Below are 10,691 nucleotides of genomic sequence, written 5' to 3' on the forward strand. Positions count from 1 at the left end.
ACCCCAAGACCTACAAAAAAGTCTCTTGGAGCAAAGCTCTAAACCCCACAGGAAGTCAGCCATTTTGAATTTTCTCTGTAATTTGAGTGCAAATTTTGCCATTTCTGGCCTTCGTATTTTAACAAACTCCTCCTATAAATTTAATCAGATAATCATCATATTTGGTGAGTGTCATCTAAAGGGCTTTGCAATGCTAAATTGCGGAGATCTTGACATTTCAATGGAGGCTGTGTATGTTGCGGCTTGCCAAATTTCTGTTTCTCAATGAAACAGGAAGTTGTTCTAACTCAGGTTTAAAATGTCCAATCTGACCCACGCTTCACAAGTTTGATAATTGTCCTGTCCTGAACACATCAACATGGCAATATTCAGTAAAAGTTATAGCGCCACCTGCTGGAAGCAGGAAATGACATGTTTTACACTGTGATTTACTGCTCATTGAAATGTATTCAGATCATCATCATATTTGGTCAGTCTGAACTTAGGGACTTCACAATGATAAATTGTGAAGATCTTGACATTTCGTAAAGGGGCGTGTCCGTTGTGGCCTATCAAAGTTTGATTTTTCGCCATGAGAAAGCTGTTGTAACTCAGACATGCAATGTCCGACCTGTCACAGACATCATACATTTGACAAGGGTCCTGGCCTCAACACATCAATGTTACAACAATCAATTACAATCATAGCGCCACCTGCTGCATAAAGAAGTAGTGGCACTTCAAAGTTCCTTTGAATATCCACCTATATTTATCCACGGAAATTTCAATCCCCCTGGTTTATTGCTTTACTAAGGCCATAGAGTGGCGGTGCACATGAGTGCGAGGGCCCTTCCATCACTGCTTGTTATTATTATTATTTTTTTTCTTTTTCTTCTCCGACTTCAGCGGGACTTTAGAGGGCCTAAACATACTCGAAAACTCATGAAATTTTGCAGAGATGTCAAGAGTGATGAAAATTTACATGTGGTGTATTCTTTGGAATTAGGCGTGGGAAAATGGCTCTATAGCGCCACCTACAAATTTTCAACGAAGCAGCCCTCGGACTGTGTTTGACGTACAATTACGAAATTCGGTACCCTTCTGTAGCATGACAAGACCTACAAAAAAGTATCTTGGAGTGAAGCCGTAAATCAAACAGGAAGTCAGCTATTCAGAGTTATTTTTGTGATTTGGGCGCAGTTTTTGTCATTTCCAAGCGTCATACTTTAAAGAGCACCTATTATGGGATACACGTTTTTAAACATCCTTTTGTGTGTAAGTGTGCATTAGTACATGCTAACGATATTCAAAAAGTACATACCTCAAAGAAAACGATGACGCGAGTTATCGTCTCTAACGTTCGAGGACTACAAAAAACACTCGGATTGTAGGCAACAGTTTACTTCCTGGGATTAGTGACGTAGATAAGACCAACATTATCATAGTTCAGCCCTCTCTGCTTTGCTTGGGTACGCCCTCAAAGACGAGGGTGGGGAGCGCCGAGTCAGGAGAGAGCTAAAATGGCGGAGGTTGTGAGTCCCTGCTTTGACTCTGTTTGCAAACTCTTGTTTCATTGTTTAAGCGATTAAATCTCTCGAGTAGACGCTGTCTGTTTAGATGCGAGGGCAAAATAGCACTTTATGGACTTCCACAGAGGACATCATGTTTAATACGTTTCCGGAAAAATCCAGTCAGAAGTTGTTCACGGAGTTTTCACAATAACTGCTTCTCATGAACCGAAGCTGGATTTGCATGACGTCTCCTCTTGAAAGTTGGATTACTGTGCACTTCTGGATCACAGGCTGTAAGTATTCACGTTTATTATTTGCCTTTTACTGTACGTTACGTAAGATTAACATAATGTGCGTGTAGAGCTAAGCTTGCAAGCTAATTGTTTTGTGTTGTAATACTGTATTTCATAAACAACGTACCATATTTACACACGTGTATGTTGAATTATGCAGACTATCGTTTTTTTTATCGATGTTGGTTTAGACATGTTTACAAACTTGCTAAGTTGCTAAGCTAAATACAAATACAAATGCCAGCTAAACTGTTACAAGTAAAATTTGTTCTCATGATCAAACTCAAGAAACTCTAAGTACAGATGATTTGTTTAAAGTTATATGTATTTTACTGTTGTATTTACTTGAAGCTTTCTTAGATTTTGAAACGAAGTAAACACGTAATGTGTGTTGCTAATGTTGGGCCATGGAATATGTAATACATTAACGTTTTAATGAATAGTCTAACGATTTATAGTCATGGTACTCTATTGTTATAATATGTCTTTTTGACTGAATACATGTTTGTTTTATTTGTCTATATCTTAGATTCGCAGCTGTACACATCCTTCTACACTGTATGCAAACATGCAACATCATAACACACAGTACAAGGAGTCAGACTGGCATATGAGGAGCAAAGGTGTGTAACACACATGATGTATTTAGCTAGTGAAACCACTACCAGTCTTAGATGTATAACTGATGATGACAAAGTTTTTTTTCTCTGCATAATCATAGGAACCCAGGCAGTAGCATCGTTTCACAATGTTTCCATCACCATCATCAGTGGATGCCTTTGCCGTCCGTAGCCTGAGATTTCAGATTTGCAGCAAAAAAAAATTGATTTTCTCATTTATTGGAATGCTGTGCAGGTATTTAAGTATTTTAGTAACTTTGTTAAATAAAGTAGTATTTACTTTTACAATAAATTAATTGCTTGTTTATATTTTACAGGTATTTGTACCTTGCAGCCATCCATTACAATGTCACCAAGCCGTAACAAAAGCAGGAGGGAAAGTACAAGGCTATGTTCCCAAAACACACAAGTGACATACCGTAAGCAGTAATGTTTTATTTCAAATACATTCATAATTAAAAACTTAATGTATGAAGCAGGGAAATAAATGATCAAAACAAAAGATTTATTGACCGCAATATTTCTACAGTTATGTGGAGGATGTGATCAGGCTTGTGTTTGATGAGGTATTTGAAGATAAGCTGAAGGAAATTCCAATGGACCTGGCATCACAGTTTGAGAGACCTTCAAAGGAGGACGTGATTGCATGCCATCTTCAGTGCAGGGGTCATCGAAAGCCAAAATTGTGAACGATCTGATCAGGAAGCTCCAAGCGTATCTGGAGAACAACACACGACAGGATGATAACCTTATAGTGTCGTCTTAAATAGCACCAGCTGACAAAGCTTTGATATGCCATTTATCTGAATAGATAGCTGTAAGAAATGAATTGAAAAAATTTTGAAAGAAGAGCACAATATGGTTACTAAAGTATGTTTATTTGTATATTGTTTAACATTTAAATATATATTTGTAATAAATAAATAAAACTTTTGACTGACTATTATATTTTCTTTAAAGTTACATCTTTTGTACTATACTTTACTATACATTACTATAATGATACTTTAGTGTTATTGGTTTAAAAATGTAATAAAACTTAATCTAGTCCTGCACCTCAAAGGCTTATAGTCGGTACAATAAATGTTCTGTGTGTAGGGATTTAGACAATTTGTGCAAAACCTGGATGATGAATCACGCAGGTAAGAGGCCCTGGAACCTGTTGCATTCTCCTTAAAACCTAATAAGTAAAAACATAGCACTTATAAGTAAGCAGTTTTTCATAATAAAGTTTCCCATAGTGAAATAATGTAGAACATTCATTTCAATTAATACTTTCTTTGTGCTACATTTGGTGTTTCCATATAGTTTGCACAGTGATATAGTATGTAAACAGTCTTTTATAATACAGTTTACTATAGTAAAATAATGTTAACAAATGAAATAGTTTTATAATCATTTCAACAAATACTTTCTATGTGCTACATTTGGTGTTTCCATATAGTTTGCACAGTAATATAGTATGTAAGCAGGCTTTTTTAATAAAGTTTACTATAGTAAATAATGTTAATAAGTGAAATAGTTTTATAATCATTTCAACAAATACTTTCTTTGTGCTACATTTGGTGTTTCCATATAGTTTGCAAAGTAATGTAGTACGTTATAATTACCTTTTGGATGTCTTTGCAACACATTTTCGTCTTCGTTTAGCATTCTGGCAGAGCTAAGGACACCTAAAAAAGTTAAATCCAATCGCGTTCATTGACGGAGATCGTTTATATCGTAACGCCGTCTGAACTCTCTGGATCGAGCTTGAAGTGGTAAGGCAGTACCGACACCATCGTTTATAGAGAAATATAGCGCTTGTTTACGTTGCCTGTGACTCTCAGTCAGAACCGGAAAACCCACGCGTAGTCAGGGGCGTAACCTTTCAAACACACGCCGAACCCAGTTGACCAATAACAGTTGAGTAGTCATCTGACCAATCCGAATACACTAGACATTTTGGGAGGCGGAGACAGGAACTAAACCGAGCGTTTTCCAGACAGTGGGAAATCGGTGAGGTATGTAAGCAATTTATAAGACTCACAGTGCATTAGTTCAAGTTTTAATAACATGTATGTACTATGGGATATTACAATAACGTGCTAACGTGCTCATTTATTAGCATAATTGGTGCTCTTTAACTAACTCCTCCTACAGTTTTCGACGGATCATCTTCATATTTGGTGATTCTCATCTTAAGGCCTTTGTGATGCTAAATTGCGAAGGATTTGACTCTACATAAAAATTTGTGTCAGTTCTGGCCCGACAAAGTTTGATGTTTTCCAATGAAACAGGAAGTTGCTGGAACTCATGCATACAATGTCCGATCTGTCCCAAATTTCACATGATTGCTAAGAGTCCTGACCTGAACACATCTACATAACAATTTTCATTTATAGCCATAGCGCCACCAGCTGGCAACCTGAAGGAACATGTTTTAGCGCCACTTTCAAATATTGAATGAAGCAGCCCTTGGACTGTGTTTAACTTACAATTACGAATTTCGGTATGCTCATGTATTATTACAAGCCCTACAAAAAAGTCTCATAGAGCAATGCCCTACACCAAACAGGAAGTCAGCTATTTTGAATTATTTCTCAGATTTTGGCTCAGTTTTTCTCATTTCCAGCAGTCATACTTTAACTAACTCCTCCTACAGTTTTAGTCGGATCATCTTCATATTTGGTGATTGTCATCTTAAGGCCTTTGTGATGCTAAATTGCAAAGGATTTGATTCTATATTAAAATTTGTGTCTGTTTCGGACAGCCAAAGTTTGATGTTTCGCTATGAAACAGGTTGCTGGAACTCAGGCATACAGTGTCCGATCTGTCCCAAACTTCACATGATTAATAAGAGTCCTGACCTGAACACATCTACATGTCAATAGTCACTTATGGTCATAGCGCCACCAGCTGGCAACAGGAAGTGACATGTCAAAGGCTGAGAAATAGCTTATGGTTTTGAAGATTTGGCATGTAGTTTTGCACTTTGAGTGAGAGGTATTAAAAATCGTGTGACATGAAAAGATTTTGTGTGTAAGCAATCGTAAAAAACTGTAATTCTTGATCAAGATTTACAAATATTTTCTTCAAAATTAAACAAGTCTGTGCTTGCAATTTTAAGTCCACTCGTGTGAATGAAGGGAAAACATAAATTGGTTAGCTACTCCAGTTATGTTACCAAAGATATTACAGTTTTTCTGAATTGCTAAAACACTAAACCCCAATCTCTGAACCAAATTCATAGTGGCCTAAACCCATTTGTCAAATCATGCACTCTTTTTGCAAAATTCTAAACACAAACTTCTTACTAAAACACACATTTCACACTGCAATGCACTTGTTTTATAAATGCTAAACACAGGCAGGCAAAAGTTGAACACAAGTAAAACACCGTTATCATCGAGTAAACACAACAACTCAAAATTCTACACACTTTTATCTAATGGTTTTTTTTACCAATTGTGTGAATTGGAAACAGTCTGAGAGGCAGATGAAGAGTATGAGGAAGAAAAGGACACCAGAGACGATGCAATTGACAAAATTTGCAGTTGGATTGCTGACTTTTTACAAAATACAAGTGCTGCTTACAGTAATATTAAAAACTTACTATTACTTGCAGTACTTACAGTAAAGTATTCACTATATTCACTGAACTAAACTTGTGATTACAGTAATATAGATTTTTAACAGTATTTGTCAAGTGTGTTGTTATGTACAATCAGAGTTGGGTATAACGCGTTACTGTGTAACGCATTACTGTACTCTAATTACTTTTCCTGATAACGCAGTAACGTAACGCTTTACATTTTAAATGTATGTAATTTGATTACAGTTACCAATGACAACAAAATTACGTTACTAGCGTTACAAATTAAGTGTTGAAAAATTAATTAAAATGTATTTTAAAATGACGTTTTGCCATTGCACGGCAACGTCTGCGAGCATGCGCGCAGCGTCAGTTAACGAGCATATGCTTACTCACTCGTCTGAGACGCAAACAAATGGATGCTATGTGAGTGGTGGTTGATCCTTCAAGTGGAATACAGACAATACATGTCCAAAACCTTGGCATTTTTAGAGTGGGCTTTGCGCGATGACATCTGGTCTGCTAGAAGCGGTCGTACAGGTGTGTTTTTAAATCACTAATGTACAATAAGGTTTTATTTGTTAACATTATTTAACTATGTTATTTTATCATGAGCTCAATGCGTGCACTGCATTAAGTAATCATATGTTTATTTAAACAATTACCAAAACAACTTTTAATTGTTATATTTAACGAACTAACATGAATATTAACATTCTTTAACTTGACCAAAAAGCCCTCGCGAATGCGACGACGTGTTAAAACTATAGTTTCTGTCTCCGCGACCGCGAATGAATGTAGATAGTGTAGCATTCAAGAGAAATGCACAGACACTCGTTTAACAAAACAAAAAAACAAAAACCCCCTCCCCTCGTTGCACTAACCAATCACATTTCAGGGAATACATGGCAAAGAGAACAGAAACTCAGCGTTAACCCTTACAGAACAGAGTTGTAATAAACATCCAAGAACATCATTTTAAACACTGCTACAATAGATAGATAGATAGATAGATAGATAGATATATAGATAGATAGATAGATAGATAGATAGATAGATAGATAGATAGATGTTAATGAATGTAGAATGTTTAATGAGAAATGTTAAACATCTGTAACTTATTATAAAAGCTACAAATATTTCTGGATCACTATATGACCAGTAATTTTAGGAGGGGGCAAAATCACACCAAAAATAGCTTTAAGCATTCAAATATGCACTGTAATCATTACTGTTTTCAAATGTTACAAGAAACATTTTCACATTAACACTGCGTTTGGGTTTATCTGTCCTTGTTTCTGACAGTTTCACTTTGTAGTTTTTTACATTTGATGTTGTCAAAGTAACTTAAATGTAAAGTAATTAGTAATTAGATTACTTTTTGCATGTAGTAATCAGTAATGTAATCAAATTACAATTTTAAAGTAGAATTAGTAATTTGTAGTGGATTACTTTTTTTGAGTAACTTACCCAACACTGTGTACAATAAACATGTATTTCTGTAAGCAGATCTCCTGGATGTTGTGTTTTCCATTTTTTAAGGTAGTGTCTAATGGATGCTTTGTAGTGTTTTATATTATAGACTTATGTGTGTATGATTTGAAAGCTTAGTTTGATTTTGAGTACAAGTGAAATGGTTTTGAAGCAATTGTTTGATTTTGCTAGAAGAGTCAGGGGTTTTGTGAATTTTGTTTAAAATTGGGATTTGTGTTTAAGGTTTTGAGAAAATGAGTGATGGTTTCAAAAAATGTGTTTTAACAATTCAGAAAAACTGTAGAATAAAGGCCTTGTATAACAATCTTCTTCACGTAACAATTGAGGATTTCTTCGCTCACGTTAGGTGGCATAGAATAAGATTAGTGCTTATAAAAAGATATTACTATTATTACACTGCAGTTATTCAGTTGTTTAACAAAGACTGGGCCTTCTCAGTGAAAAGGCAGAGTGATTGTCAAAGGTGTGAAGAATGGGGATTGGTTTACCTTTTCCCCTCACACCAAGGAAACCAGTTTGGTTTAGTTGCATTCAAATAGCATTGTTTCCACATCTACTTCACAAAACACAGAGGATTCCTTCCCCAAGTTAGAGGCTGTTTACACTTGGTATTAAGATGTGTTTTCTTCGATCGGATCACAAGTGGACGAGAGAGACACATTACGTTTACACCTGGTATTTAAATCCGTCTCTTTTGTCCACTTTCGAACGCTTCTGTTCTGAATACTGTGAGGGGGTGGTCTGTGAGACAGTGGGCGAGTCTCTCTGCTGTCATTCAAACGCGAGCGGGAGTAATTATGAGTTTATATGGACGCAAACTAATATTAATGTCGAAGTCCGCTGCTTGTTTAGCAAGTATACATGCTGCACAGTGTTTTGTACGTTTATATGTTGGAGCTTTCTCTGAATTTTCAGCGCAATTGATGAAATAGGATCGCGCAACTTTCACGCTTTCAAAACGAAACTACGGAGAACACCCGCAGTAGTTTTATCAATGAAAGGCTAAAAATAGCGCTGTTCACCATATGTTCACGCCAGAAGTCAAAAAAAGACGTAAAACTTGTGTTTAATACCTCAGATTAGATAAATGGGCGGAGAGAAGGCCGCGTGTGGCTGTTCGAACACATTCAACCACATTGCGTTCCGCAACTCCAAAGCGATCCGATCGAAAGTGGTTTCGACTACCTCTGGATGTGGTTGAAAGTGGTCGAAAGTGGACGCGTTCAAAACGTTTTGAACACCGTTTACACCTGGCATTAACGTCGTCCACTTGTGATCCGATCGACGAAAACGCATGTTAATGCCAAGTGTAAACAGCCTCTTAGGTGGCGTAGAATAAGATCAGTGCATATAAAACTTTTTTTAGTTTTTATAATATCCTTTACTCTTTTTAGAGGAATTCAATACCGTTCGCCACTATAGTGAGGTTGCATAACCGACAGTATTACACAGTATGTTTTGGATAAACATCACACAGAAAACATTTCAGGGCAGTCCAGCCGAGGCGTGACTTAACCCCTCTTCTCCCAGACAGTTCGTTCTCTGTCGATGCAGCTGTGCTGCGAAGAGCAGAGCTCGGCCGTTCAGGTGCACGAGCCTCAGTAGTGACGGTGACCCGAACGGCTCACGGAGCAGAGCAGTATGTCTAGGTGGTTTAATGTCAGACTGAACCCATCGCAGAGAGGAAGTCTGCCGTGAGGCCCGCGGTTTTGCCGTTTATTAAAAGGGCAGAAAAACTGATATAGTTATAGCGCACTGATATAGGATGGGACTGAATAAAGGGAGGTATTCGGGCCTCAGTATATTATAAACAAATTCGTTCTGCCTCTGATTCCGTCTAAACCAGAGAGAAATGACCGGGCAGACTAATAGTGAGCTCTCCCGAGCAAGACAGACTCAGGCTGGTTAAGCTCTATAATAAGTGTTTTAGCGCTCCAATAGAGGCGTGTCCGCCTTATCGAGCAGACGAATGAGATCGCGCCGCTCCAGGAGGGGAGGGACATGAAGCTCTGTATAGACGAATAGTGAGACCGACTCAGGCCGGTTAAGCTCTTATAATGAGTGTTCTTGGTGCTCCAATAGCGGCGAATCCGCCCTATCGAGCAGACGAATGAGATCGCGCCGCTCCAGGAGGGGAGGGGCATGAAGCTCTGTAATCGTTGAACACTAGACAGCTGCATTTAGAGGCAACGAGCCGTAAGACCGCGTGCTAACTAAGCCGTTAAGAGACCTCACCACTGCGGGGAAAGGAGCGAGGGACTCTGGGAACAGGGAACAGGGGCAGACCCGCCCATGTTTGCTTGTCGTATGCATCTATCTAGTTCTATGGTTCCCCCGCTTGTTCATCTCAACAAGAGAGGAATGGCAGAGGGGAGCAGCAACACAGACAGAACAGCCATGCGTCATATGAACGGTATCATCCGATGCACTCGGGGGATTAATAGATGTGCCAGAGATCTCGCCACTGAATGTGAGAGGAGCAAAGGGACTCTGTGAGTGTAAGCATGAACGGTTGCGATGTGACAGAACACGGGGGGGTTAGTCCGTGTGTACTTGTCTATGCATCCATCTAGTCTCATGGCTCGCTGTGTGTTCATCCCGGCGAGAGAGGAACAGCAGGGGGAGCACGAAACATGGATAGGGCAACCGATGCATATAAGCGCGATCCCGGCGTGAGAGGTGCGGGACCGGTGACGCGCTCGGGGAAATTCATAGCAGAGAGGCTCACTCAAGCCGCTGTGCTTGACGCTATTACAACAGCGCCTGCTCTTTTAGCTTATAGCTTTATATTAAAAAATATTGATCTTACCGGGCGGCCGCAGGGGAGACCTCGTCAGGCATGTGTCAACTGGTAGCTTAGCTCACTACATTTTCCAAGTAGCTTGCCCAGCACTGACAGTATATCAGAAGCATATACGAGCTCCGCTCCCTATCGCTCACGCACTGTGCACATGGATCATCTCTTTATGACGCACGCGCGATCACCGGAAGCTCGAGCTGCGGACCAAAGCACGATAATAAACAAAGCTTGAAGGCAAAAGAACGCATCCTGTTGAATTTCAGAAGTCAGACTGAGCTGCAGCGGGCAGTATCACTTAGTGCTCGCACATGCAGCCATCTCGCTGTTGTGTTTGTCACATGACAGCTGCAGTTTTGGCTGCGTGTGTGAGGAGAAAAAACACAGACGTCCACAGGGAGGCAATGGAAATGTGCGTTGCAT

General features: G+C 38.9%; 1 long non-coding RNA gene across 1 annotated transcript; it reads left to right on the plus strand.

The window, feature by feature from the left end:
• The first annotated feature begins 1,208 nt into the window (after positions 1–1,208).
• On the plus strand, positions 1,209–2,987 carry LOC135760302 (uncharacterized). Its single transcript, XR_010537372.2, has 5 exons — positions 1,209–1,783; positions 2,313–2,406; positions 2,505–2,638; positions 2,721–2,822; positions 2,933–2,987. It is a non-coding gene; the product is annotated as an uncharacterized lncRNA (long non-coding RNA).
• The last annotated feature ends 7,704 nt before the right edge of the window (positions 2,988–10,691 follow it).

This window comes from Paramisgurnus dabryanus, chromosome 17 (assembly GCF_030506205.2).
Source record: "Paramisgurnus dabryanus chromosome 17, PD_genome_1.1, whole genome shotgun sequence".
Taxonomy (NCBI): Eukaryota; Metazoa; Chordata; class Actinopteri; order Cypriniformes; family Cobitidae; genus Paramisgurnus; species Paramisgurnus dabryanus.